Below are 12,184 nucleotides of genomic sequence, written 5' to 3' on the forward strand. Positions count from 1 at the left end.
CTTGCTTTGGTTGCTAAATAAATGGCATGTTCAGTGACTGAACGGCACGCTCCGAGTTTCAGTTTCAGTTTCAGTTCCAAGAAAAAGCTTTCACCATGAGGTACTATGTACACGCAGTTAAAACGATGCGAATGTCCCCAGTAAAGGCCTTCTAACCTATCGTTTGCTGAGCTCTGATGACTCCGAGATCACGGATGACTCCACGATAACTCTCAGTAGCCCCTGTCTCATTAAACACATCACAGTTAACGCCCAACAAAGTCGCCCTCGACCCTCAACCATACAACATTCATTTAAACAAGATTGGTATTCTAACGCGTTTAATATTCTTGCCCGCAATATTAACTGTTATTTCCGGAAACACGATAGAAGTTTCATGATCGAGAACAACTTACTAACGTAATAAAATTGAGATTTCCCGTTACTCCTATAGCATGCATTTGATCGTGTCAAGCAATGACTGCTGGTGGTGCCGCTCGACCCCAGCAATACAGGCCTCTATCCGCGATCTAGCCTCCTGAGAAATCAGTGGTGCCAGTGCTATTAGACATAAATCGTTTATTTGCATCGGTAGACCCATACCTGCCGGATGTCGGGACGAGGCGCAAAACCGTACATCCGGTCATTATTGAAGCCGGTTTTCGGCCGAAATTGCCTCGACACTCGCCAAGGAGCAACGTGCTGTTTCGGCGACTCATTTGCGTAATTTATTTTTGTTAGTCATTTTCTTGGGTCCCGGGCCACTGTGTACGCTCCAAAAAAGAAGTGTACTGTGGTAATTACACCTTGACGAGAGAAGCAGGCACGTAGCTAGGATTTTGTTTCGGGGTGGGAGGGGGAGGGGAGCCAACACCACCTGGGGGGCCCGCCCATGTCAATGTGCTCTATGAGGAGGAGAGGGGAGAGGAGGCCCCAGCAAAATAGAAGATTTGGGGGGGGGGGGGGGGGGGACAGGCCTTATGCCCTCCCCCTTCCCGGCTGCGCGCCTGACGAGGAGGGGTATTGCAGTTTTACATCTTTATAAAAAGGTGTAGTGCATTATTACACGTTATAAGAAACATGTTTAAAAAATCACACATTTTTAAAGGTGTGAGGTTTACATTTTTTTATAAGGTCTCTTGTTACACTTATTAGGGTGTTAGTTATGGGACACCCCACTTACATGTATAAAGGTGTGAAAATGTTTAATGTGTATATACCTCTAACGGAAGAAAATCTATTTCATGTGATTACATCGCGTGCCGATGAAACGATCTGTCGATGACACGTCGTTCGATGAACTGATTTGACCGCCAATGAGTGACGACTGCGAGTAGAATTTCGAGGAAATAATTCTGCCGGCTGCCGGGAGATTCCGTTCTACCCCAGAATTACCCCGGTTCTTGTTTGTTTTTCAACATTCTGAATTGTGTACCAGCTTATTAGTACCTGTTCGGATATTACAAAAAAAAAAAAAAAATCTATGGCAGCCGCAAACACTGACACCCCGGCTCACACTCATGTGGGAGACTGACAGGTGCTCACCAGTCGCCACCATGCTTTGAAACCTACCGGTTCCGAAGAACCGGAGCGCGCACAGAACTTGTTGTTCCACGGTCATGGTAGACGCGATTGTCCGCCGCCTCGAAGTCCGGGCGCCGAACGAAGCTCGTCGCAGACTCAACGCACAACGGCTTTCGATAGCCGGCACTGTCGCCGAAAGTCGTCGTCGGGGAGTTGAAAGGCGTCCCCGGTGGTCTCGGTAGCGACGCCGACGTTGGCGGAAGATAAGCTCGGCCGCAGTGTACGGCACCGCCATATTGACAAAGTTTAACTTCGCCTCGATCCGAAGCGAAGATCTCGAGCTCAAACCACGGCTCTCGCAAAGTTCGGAAACGTCACTTTGACGTCAGCGACAACTTCGACAAACGAGGTTTCTTTTTAACACAAACTTTGGAGGGATTTGGAGCGTCAGCTGGTCGCCTAGGGGCAATCTGCGAAGCATTAATTTTAGCTTGGCGTAGCGATGTAGGGACAAACGAGCGATACGTCATCGGCGAAGCCGTTCAATCAGCGGGCTCCTCGCGCCCCTCACGCGCTGCACGCGCGCCTCGATGAACTTTGCAACATTCTGCCTCTCTCAAAGAAATGAGCGTTCAAATGATTGACACCTCGCTCGGCGCGACGTCAGCGTCGCGAGAGTCCAATTAGCGCGTTCCGCAAACTTCGGGCACAAAGTTCTGCTTGACGAGTTTAGCGACCCTGGAGGAATATCGTCCACTGGCAGTGTGTCTACAAGAAACTCACCTGAAGGGGAGTCAGTCAAGTGTCTTTAGGCACTTTTATTTTTTCCGCAAGGATAGAGATCACTCGTCTTACTCTTCTGGCGGCGTGGCCATAGTAGCGCAAAAATCAGCTGCATGTGTTGAGGTTCCCGTGCAGACCGCCTTGGAAGCAGTGGCTGTTCGCATTCTGTCAGACCGCCTGATAACCCTTTGTTCACTTTACATTCCTCCAAACTTTCATTTAAGGTGTGAAGATCTTGAGTCACTCATCGCTTAACTCCCCCATCCATTCATTATTCTTGGCGATTTTAATGCACACAATCCTTTATGGGGTAGTACTAGACGCGATACTCGTGGAGCAATTGTCGAACGGTTTATTGTATCTACAAATTTCTGTCTGTTTAACGAAAATAAACCTACATGTTTTAGTGCACCCACAAACTCATTTACATCAATTGACCTCTCTATAAGTGAACCTATTTTATTTTCACTCTTTTCATGGCAGGTTACAGATAATCCTTTAGGTATAGTGACCACATCCCGATTGTTTTAAGACGAAATAACCCAGGTGTGGCCCCCCCAGCCGAACTCCCCGCTGGAAATTTGAGAAGGCAAACTGGTCACAATTCAGCGAATTATCACTGCTCGCATGCACATCTCTTGACAAGCTTTCAATTGATGAAGTGAACGGATACTTAACGAATTGTATCATTCAGGCAGCCATAATGGCAATCCCCATGACCTCGGGACGCCAACCACGCCATCCCAAGCCTTGGTGGAATGAAGAATGCTCAAAATCCCGAAAAAAACAGAACAAGGCATGGAGCATATTTCGACGGTATCCGACATCAAGTAATCATCTTCACTTTAAGCAAATGAAGACCCGTGCACGGTACATTCGCCGGCAATCGAAAAGAACAAGTTTCCAAGGGTATGCTACATCAATAAATAGCCACACATCCCCGAAAGAGGTCTGGGACCGAATTAACAAAATCAATGGATCTTATAGTGCTTTCACCATCCCCCTGTTATCCTGCAACGGAACCTGTCCAGAAAGTCTAAAGGAACAAGCCGATATTCTGGGGGAACATTTCGATTTTGCTTCAAGTTCCAGGCACTATTCACCATCATTTCTTCGGCTAAAACAACAGAAAGAAGCCAGGACCATAAAGGCACCTGGTGGTGCACGGGAGCCGTATAATAGATTCTTCACCCTTATTGAACTAAAGATGGTCCTTCATAGCGTCAAACAACCGAGCGGTTGGTTGTCGTACTCCGCGTCTAGACTGGACGTGTAATTTTTTTTTTTTTTTTCGTTCTCGCGTCATTTTTTGACGTTCGAAATGGCGTCGTGCAAAGTTCCCGCCAATTTTCTCCCCACGCCCGGTGAGCCGGTAGCGCCGTGGCTGACTTGGAAGCGCGGCTTCCTCAACTACCTCAAGGCGATCGACACCGAGGATTTTCCACCGAGACGCAAGAGGGCGATTTTATTGTCATTTCTCGGCGATGAAGGAAATCGCGTCGTTGACGCGTTCAACCTAGCGGGTCCAGCCGTTAACGCGGCACAAGTTGAGTTTCAGGTTTTGTTTTCCGCTCTGGACACCCATTTCGCTTCCGCTCCAAACATTATTGTTGAGCGTAGGAAGTTCGTCAACCGAGTACAAGGTCCAGGAGAGACCGTTCTCGAGTACCTTGGGGCGCTCAGACGCCTAGCTTCTTTCTGCGATTACGGCGAGGCTATAGAGAGCCGCGTCGCGGAGATGTTAATTTCGGGGATCCACAGCACAGAAGTGCAGGATCGTTTAATCCGAGAGTCCGACGGAGCTAACGCACCTAGCCTCGAGCGTGCTGTCCAACTAGCGCAGCAGTTCGAGCGGGCATCTCGAGATTGCGATCTTTTTCAGCGTTTGTCAGACCGAGACCCAAACGCGTCGCACGTGGTAGAGCGTGTCCAAGATGGCCGCGATCTTCAACCGTTGAGCGGTCAGCCTGCCCAAGATGGCGAGGCATCATCTTCCCGGAGGAACCAGCATCCTCCTCCCCCGTCTCCCCCGAGACGTGAGCGTCCTTCCAGTGTTTCTCCCCCTCGCTCTCCTCCTTCCCCGTCGGGACAGCCGAATGCAGCTAACGGAGTTCCCGGTTGGGCCGATTGGGGCGCCGCGTCGCTGGCTTCTCTCTCGTACGTCCACCCAAAGAGCAGATTCATTGGTCTAGCCAACAGTCTCACGGCAGACTGTTTCGCCGCTGTACTTTTGAGCGCTGGCGTCGTGAATAGGATCTTCGCTACCAAAACCGAAGCACTCTGGGCTCTTCCGACCAATCACCAACCTTCAGTGTGAGGGCAAACGACCGTTTTTGTCTTCTCTTTTTGTTTGAGCTCGTCACTGTCGTCACTCCAAGCTTTCAAACCGTTCCGCGCGTATTGAAATCGAAAGTGTAGATTTTACGGAGTACGGAGCTGCGCGTCTGCGCTCAGAAAATGATTAGAGGGATTAGAGACGTCTCTAGTTTGACAGAGATTCTGCCGAGTGGGTTGCGTGCCTCATGACGGCGTATTACGGAGTCTACTGCGCGGCCAAGTGGAGTAACAGTTCTTCAAAAGAACTCGGAGTGCTTATTCTTCCGGTTTCCAACAAACGGCGGGTGAGCCTTTATATCAAACTTTTTTGTCAACGTTCGAAACTGGAAGCATTGAAATATATGATCTCTCAATCTTTCCATTACTGCATCGAAATGGATTGCGTATGCAAAGCTCCAGGACTTTGGAAGCCTGCCGGTGAGCAAGCTGCGTCCGTGTCGTCTGTGCAGCAAGCACGCCGGTGCAACCGCGTTTGCAAAATGTAGGAAGATTCGTTTGCGGAAAAACACGTGCCTCACCGTTTTTGTTACGAATCCGTTGCTGCAAGGACTGGTTCCTCCAAGTGAGTTGCTGTCAGAGTCTTTAGTTAATTTGACAGCTTCTAGGATAGAGTACCTAAAAGCGCCCACAATCAGTCACTCCAGAAGATTTTTTTTTCTTCTTTGCGTTGCCAATTAGCGAGTTTGTTTATGGTTTATTTATCGTTTATTCTTATGGAGCTCGCCTGCAACCCTGCGTTAATTAAATTAAAATGCAAGCCTGCTTTATATCGGAGTTGATTAGTTTGTTTGGGTATTCAGCATTTTTGTTTGTAGGAGTTGTTTATAGACGCATTTGGATAATTCGATTATAAGTGCTGTTCTGTTAGTTTGTACATTAAAGTAGTTAATTTGGTTTTTACATATTTGATAACGTTTACTGCCTACTACAGTTCTTGGTTCCGCTCAAGGGGCGGTGGACTGCCGACGGAGTTTGTAAATACGTGCTTGGAATACTGCAACTAATTTGAATGGTTTTCAATAAAATATATATTTCAATGAACGTGCTGTTTTTGTTTTATTGCACTGGTAATTAATATCTCGCGGAGCGCATTTGTTGCGAAGTGTAGCGCGCGCGGCTCGTCTGCTCGACCGGTGCCGCGCTGGCCGCTCGCAGCGGCCAGCGCGACACCAATCGAGCAAACGAGAAAAACAAACCAAAAAAAAAAATAATAATAATAATAAAAGGAGCGGGAGGGAGAGGGGAGAGAGCAGAGAGAGGGGGAGGAGGAGGGGCGGGCGAGCGCCTGCCGCGCCTGCGCACGCCAACGACATTGGTGGCGCCATCTGGCGGTCTCCCAATATTTGATTTTATTTTATTTTATTCACGATACCAGAGGCACTCCTCCTACAAATGCCCGCCCTGTTTTAAAAAAGTTTTGGCCCATTTGACTGACTGACTGATTTACTTTTTTCAGTCTCACGCCGTACTTTCTGCCACTTGCGACTTGTGGCGCTAGTTTCTCCTTACCACGGTGGAGGCTACAGCTGCACTCGGCTGGTCGGGTCGCGAGTTGAGATCTCCCCCATTCATCCGCCGGCGTTCGCGGCGCACCCCATCGAGGAGCTCGCGCGCGCTCGTCGTGCGATTTTTGTTTCTTTTGTGGCCGCAAGAGCCACACGCGGCAAGATTGTCCGGCATCCGGAGCTATGTGTTTTTCGTGTGGTCGTGCGGGCCACTTCGCCAACGTCTGCCGGAGTCGCTCAAGAAGCGACCGTTACCAGCACCAGCTGGCCTTTCCTGCGGGACGGCGAGCCTCCGTCCGCAACGACTACTACCAGCATCGGCAAGCAAGGCCTAGCTGGTCCGATAAGGATTCAAGGCATCACCTTCCCGGACTACGAGCTCCCAGCAACGGTCTACACCGTCGCGCCGCCCGATGACTTTCCGGAGCGGTGCCGTTTCTGCGGTGGCCCCTGCCACCCGAGGAAGTTTTGTCCGGCTGCCCACCGCCGCTGCTTCTCCTGCCAGAAGCAAGGTCATCTAGACCGTGTCTGCGAGAGTCGACCCCAGTGTCTACGACTCGACCGTGGGGGGCCTAGCAACCCTCCCACCGTGTTCGCGTCCGACCACCGGAGGCGTCGAGAGATGCGTCACCCTTCGGCGCCCCGAGCGCCATCGTCCCGGCCCCGGGGAGGTACCTTGCCCCCGGAGCGCCCAGTTCCTGCTGCAGCCCTGCCTGCAGTTCCTGCCGCTGCCCCGCCAGCCGCAGCCACTTCCGGCTGCTGTCCGGCCGGCTCTCCCAGAGCCGCCTGTTCCTGTTCTTGGTCGGGCCAGCCCGGACCCCACCAATCCAGACCCTGAGGGTCAACGTCCTCACTCTGGCCTGAGTCCCGAAGTCCCTCCTCCTTTTCCTGAGGATCCTGTTCCAGGTGGGAGTCCCCTCCCCGATGGTCTTGCAGAGGTGCAACCTGTGCCCGAGGAGAAGGCTCAGTCCCCTGAGCAGAGCCTGACTCCTGGGACGTCGCCAGACAACAGTTGGTCAGAAGCTATCTGGCCCTCCAGCCGCACAGAGACGGCCACTGAGGGTGCAGCTTCTGGCACCTCCTTCGAAGGTGCACCAGAACCGGTACCAGCGCCGTCCCCAGTGAGAGTGCCATCGGCATCAGGCAGTGAGCCAACGCCCCCGTTGGATCCTCAAGAAACCCAGGGCCAGGGTCCCGACACATCCACTCCCCGGCAAGAGAGTCGCCCGCGTCCTAGTCTGCGACTGCCGGGACGATTTAAAAGCTATGTGCTAACACTAAAATAACTTTTAAGTTAATTTCGACAAGTATCTGAACATTCAGTGAATTTTTCTTTATCCAGCTTACTGCCCCAGCGCAGCCTTTTTTTCAGTGAAGTGCTTTCCGCAAATCTTTTGTGACGTGCTCTTTTCCTTTCCATCAATTTCACATTTTCCAGTGTCTTGACATATTGTCAGATGTCATTTTATTTCAGTGCATTTCCATGCTTCCCAACTGCCCTGCAGTTTGGCGTCAGTTTTCGGGAAAAGAGTCCGTCCAATTTTTTTTTTCCTAAGAGAGGGAAGGATAGGTATTTTTTTTTTTTTTAAGGAAAGGAAAGTGTAGTATTTCAATTTTTTCATTTAAGTATTTCTCGCTACGCTACCTAGATGGCGCCACTGTTACACCATTGCCCGTGTTATCAGGGTCGCGTCCCCGTGGCGCTCAACCCCACGTTGTTGACCGTTCTATAAACAGTTACGATTCAACCACCAACCACGTCGGACGTCTCTCTCTCTCCGTCCGGGGCTCCCGCGCCCGGCCCGCCGTTCACCTCTTCGGCATGTAAGACCCCTCGTTTTCCGCAGGCACTGCTCGTCTTTATTTTCTTGGGTGTCCGCATTTTCTTTAATACTACATTTATGGCGACGAGGATTTTCTTTTAATTACTACAATGTGTTGTCATAATAATATCAGTCACATTTGGTTCTGCCATCGCAAAAGATATCAACCCGTTTATAACGAACAGCAGGAAACGCTACGAGTAGTTCGATATAGCAAAACCCATTTACAAAACCCAGCTACGACTTTCCCGACGATTAAATAACGATCTTTAAATCGCTGCAGCCACCCAGATCCAGCGGTGAAGCCCTCAACGTTCAGGAGGGTTGCAAAATCTCTAGCCTTGCTTTGCGACATCGGTTCGGAGACCGGCAAGTTCCGCGCACGAATGTCCAAAAACCATTGGTACAGCGCTTTTTCCACCTTGTCGTACGCCGGCTTGCGGATGCGCCTGCTGTCCGCGTGTGGCCGTACACGGACCTTGTCTCGGATGGCAGACTTGTTTTTAAGAATTGTACTCAGCGTACTTCTGGGGATCTTGTAGGCGGCGGCAACGTCTGATTTATTTTCGCCGTGCTCCACATGACTGATGATGTCGACCTTGCTGGAAAGTGGCAGAGCCTGCCGCTGCTTCGTCATCATTTCGGGCGCGAACTAGCTGGCCCGCACAGTGAACAGAAAGTGTAACGGCGGCAAGAAAGACGACAACAAACGACGACTAAATTTACGAGAAGAAAGGAGGGAGGGAGAGAGAGAGACCTTTGCCTGTGGTTGATGCTTTCAACAGCATGTGGCAATGCTATGGAATCTGAAGTGCGATATTTTTATTGCCTCTTGGGGCGTGGCGTGTCAAGCCCCAAGTGAACGCGCAAGGTGAGGAGGGTCAAACTAAAGTGACTTCAAGTTCTCTTCGGCGGGACATGAAGGCCCCCTAGGTCAAACTAAAGTGACTTTAAATGAAACAGGGCGCGAAGGGAGTGGAGGTGAGAACTTCTCTTCCTTTCTCATCTCTTCGCTTCCGCCTTGTAACAACGCGCTAAAAAGATTTTTTTAAATCTTATCTCCGTTTTCTTTAATTTCTTTTCTTCGTAAGCAACCGCTTTGCACTTAAAGGGATACTGAACCAAAGATTTTAGTGTCCACAATATGTGGCGCACGTTCTTTCCACGAGCCAGCAGCCGCCGGTGTGTGCGAACACACGCAACAAAAATCACGTCCAAGACTTCCATTCGCGCTTAAAAGGAGAGTGAAATGCATGGGCTTGGGGCCAAAGGAGAATAAGGACAGGCTTTTCATCTGCACAAGTGAAAGCTACGTCCTTGTTACACCAATTGATCGCTTACCTTTTAAACCAGACACCACTGTCTAGATGAAATCTTGTCTTTATTCTCCTTTGGCACGAAGCCTTTACATTTCACTGTCATCTTAACCGCGAATGGAGGTCTCTGACGTCATTTTGGATGCGTGTGCTCGCGCACACCGGCGGCTGCTGGCTCATGGAAACAACGTGCGCCACTTATTATGGACACTAAATTCCTTGGTTCAGTATCTTAAAAGATTTTTTTTTTCTGTGCCCCTTGTTATGAATGGCCCCCGGACCAGACCCTCTCGATCTAAACCACCCGGCACTGGGGAACCCCCTTGAGAATCGTCGCCATATGGTTCCGGTCAGTTGAGATTGAGCCCGGAAACGAAGCGAGCGGCAACAAAGGGATGGCTTTCGACGGGGGACCACCGTGTTGTTGCCGCCACACCTAGGCGCGAAGCTGAGCCGGACCCTTACTTCTGGCGGGGATTACACTGGCCCGAAACAGGGAACAGGGTCACCCGACGCAGGAACCGGGGATTATTGTGCGAAGATTCCGGATGACGGTGCGCCAGCTGCGGGACCTCCGTGAGGGTGTGTTCAGCACGGATCATCTTCGGACGCCACTTGCGGTTGTTCCGGCCCAACCCTTTTCGTGCCACAAAGCCGCCTAATGGAGAGATCGGCACCACCTCGGCCAGCGTCGTCTCCCCGGCTGAGAGTGGACCCTTTGTTGTCGCCTCCTCGGCGCGGCATTCGAGGGCGGGAGTGACTCGGCGCCGGGATGTGATGTCCGGCCGCTACTACGCTGTAGGCTTGTGCGTGCTAGTGGGCGGGGCCTGACCAGTTGGGGAACGGCGTCCTGGCCTAGAGACGTAGGGAAGGGGGACCTTATAAAAAGAGCGGTTTTACGCGCTCTCGGTGTGTTCTCACGTTGTTCTCACGTTGTTCTCATGCCGAACGGCAGTCTGTACATAGAATGTAAATAAACAGTTTGAGAAGAGACACCCTGGCTCGCTACCAACTCTGCCCGATGTCCTGGGCGACGCATGGCTCCAGCGGAGATCGACTACATGGACAAGCCCCGAGTCACAACACCCTTCGAAATCGCTTTTCTTCGCTTATTTTTGTTTGCAGCTCGAGCTTTTGGAATTTTTTTTCTTTCCTACACTTTTCCGGGTGAATGCATTGGCTGAAAGACGATTGTTTGCACGTTTTTCGAAGCCTTCCCAGGGGGAAAAAGTTCGATATAGCCAATATGTTGTTCGTTATAAAAAGTACTTTTTACATATGTTTTGATTTAAATTTTTCGTGAGTTCGATATCCACAATAATTTGCTGTATGTGGGTTCGTTCTAAACGGGTTTCACTGTATACATACGAAGCATTTACCGTGCTCTGATTCAACAGATTTTATCTAGCTCAGCTTCACTAGTGGGACCCCTCCCCCCCAAAAAAAAAAGAAATAAAAAAGAAAAAAATCCCGGCTACGTGCCTGCCTGCGTGCAAAAAAAAAAAAAAAAGTTAAAGGTGTGTCAGAGTGGCCGGTCTCTCCGGCGAAAAGTTAATCCAGTTGCTGTAGATTTTTTTTTTTTTTTGCTCTACAAAGTTCGTACTGGTGTAGCCTTTAGCGACAATGAGTGGAAACGTGCTCTCCTGAGGCAATGGACGCAGTGGTTGAGGGTAGTACTGCCGGCTGACTCCACTGCTATTGAAGTAACGGAACAAAGACATACGGAACGGACAGGATTGGCATGGCACCTAGGTCAGTCTCCGATGCTCGCGCGCCGCGCGCATGCACCCGCTCGAGATTATGGCTAGCGCTGTTCGGTTGTTCTGGGCGGCAGCTTGGTTGCTTGATACATAACGCTTCTTCCCCCTAAGACTGACTGTCCATATCTTGAAGGTGGATGCCTAGCGCGAGGAGGGTTGGTACGTCGGTACACTTGAGCCGGGTCCACTGCTTCGACATGCTCCACCGGTAGAGTAGCCGGTAGACCAACTTGGACGGGGTCTACTGGTGCCGTCTCTTCCGGATGCTGTAACGGTAGACTTGGAGGCAGCTTCTCAGTAGCAAGAGTTGGAGTAAAGCCTGGTTCAGACAGATTCGTTTGACTGCGTTTGACTGCGTTGCGGCAGCGAGAAACCAGGACATCCCTGCTACTTATATCGCGTGCTAAGATGATTCTTTGAATTGGATTGCACGCTTAACACGAAGCACAGATATGCCGGTGACTCGCTTTCGGTTCTCGACGCAATGCAGTCAAACGCACTCAAACGCAAGTGTCTGAACCGGCCTTTACGGTTTCAGCATCCGCTGCTGTGGACCACGCTGCTGGCCCCGACGACTCGCACGATCCGCCTGTGAGGGACTCAGGGAAACCAGATGCGTGTGGCTTAGAACCCGACGATCTCCTCCGGATGTGGTCCACGTGCCTACGAATTTCTCCAAATGTCGTTTGAAGGAGCCAAGACCTTAGACCAAGCTGCTTGAGAAACATTCCCTCTATCCACCGTGGCTTCCCGCGAAAATTCAGGGCAAACACGGGTTGTCCTTCAACAAAAGAGCGTGAAGAGGTTGTCACTTCCTTTCCTTCCTCGCTTTTTCTCTGGTTGCTTGTTTCTGGCTCTGGTGTCAGCCGGCTAATGTCTGACGCAAGTTCGCGACATCGTCTAGCGGTTCGTAACAAAACGGGGGGGGGGGGGGGGGGGGGGGGGCACCTTGCAGTACACTGCATGCAGTGCGGGTGTGATCCCTTGTTAGAATTAACAAATTTTATTATTATTTATTAGACCACATGGGAAGATATGGCTAAAGCCGTGGTGTGGGATTAGGGTTTGAGGAGGGGGATAGAAGGTATCTGCGACTCCGATAAATTGTGCACGCTTGACAATCTCTCTGGGGTGCAGAAGGCATCTTGGCGGTCGTT

General features: G+C 50.7%; 1 pseudogene; it reads left to right on the forward strand.

Annotated features, from left to right (window-relative positions):
• The first annotated feature begins 3,493 nt into the window (after positions 1-3,493).
• On the forward strand, positions 3,494-7,454 carry LOC115332083 (annotated as a pseudogene).
• Positions 7,455-12,184: the final 4,730 nt, after the last annotated feature.

This window comes from Ixodes scapularis, unplaced genomic scaffold (genome assembly GCF_016920785.2).
Source record: "Ixodes scapularis isolate PalLabHiFi unplaced genomic scaffold, ASM1692078v2 PGA_scaffold4__175_contigs__length_147842914, whole genome shotgun sequence".
NCBI lineage: Eukaryota > Metazoa > Arthropoda > Arachnida > Ixodida > Ixodidae > Ixodes > Ixodes scapularis.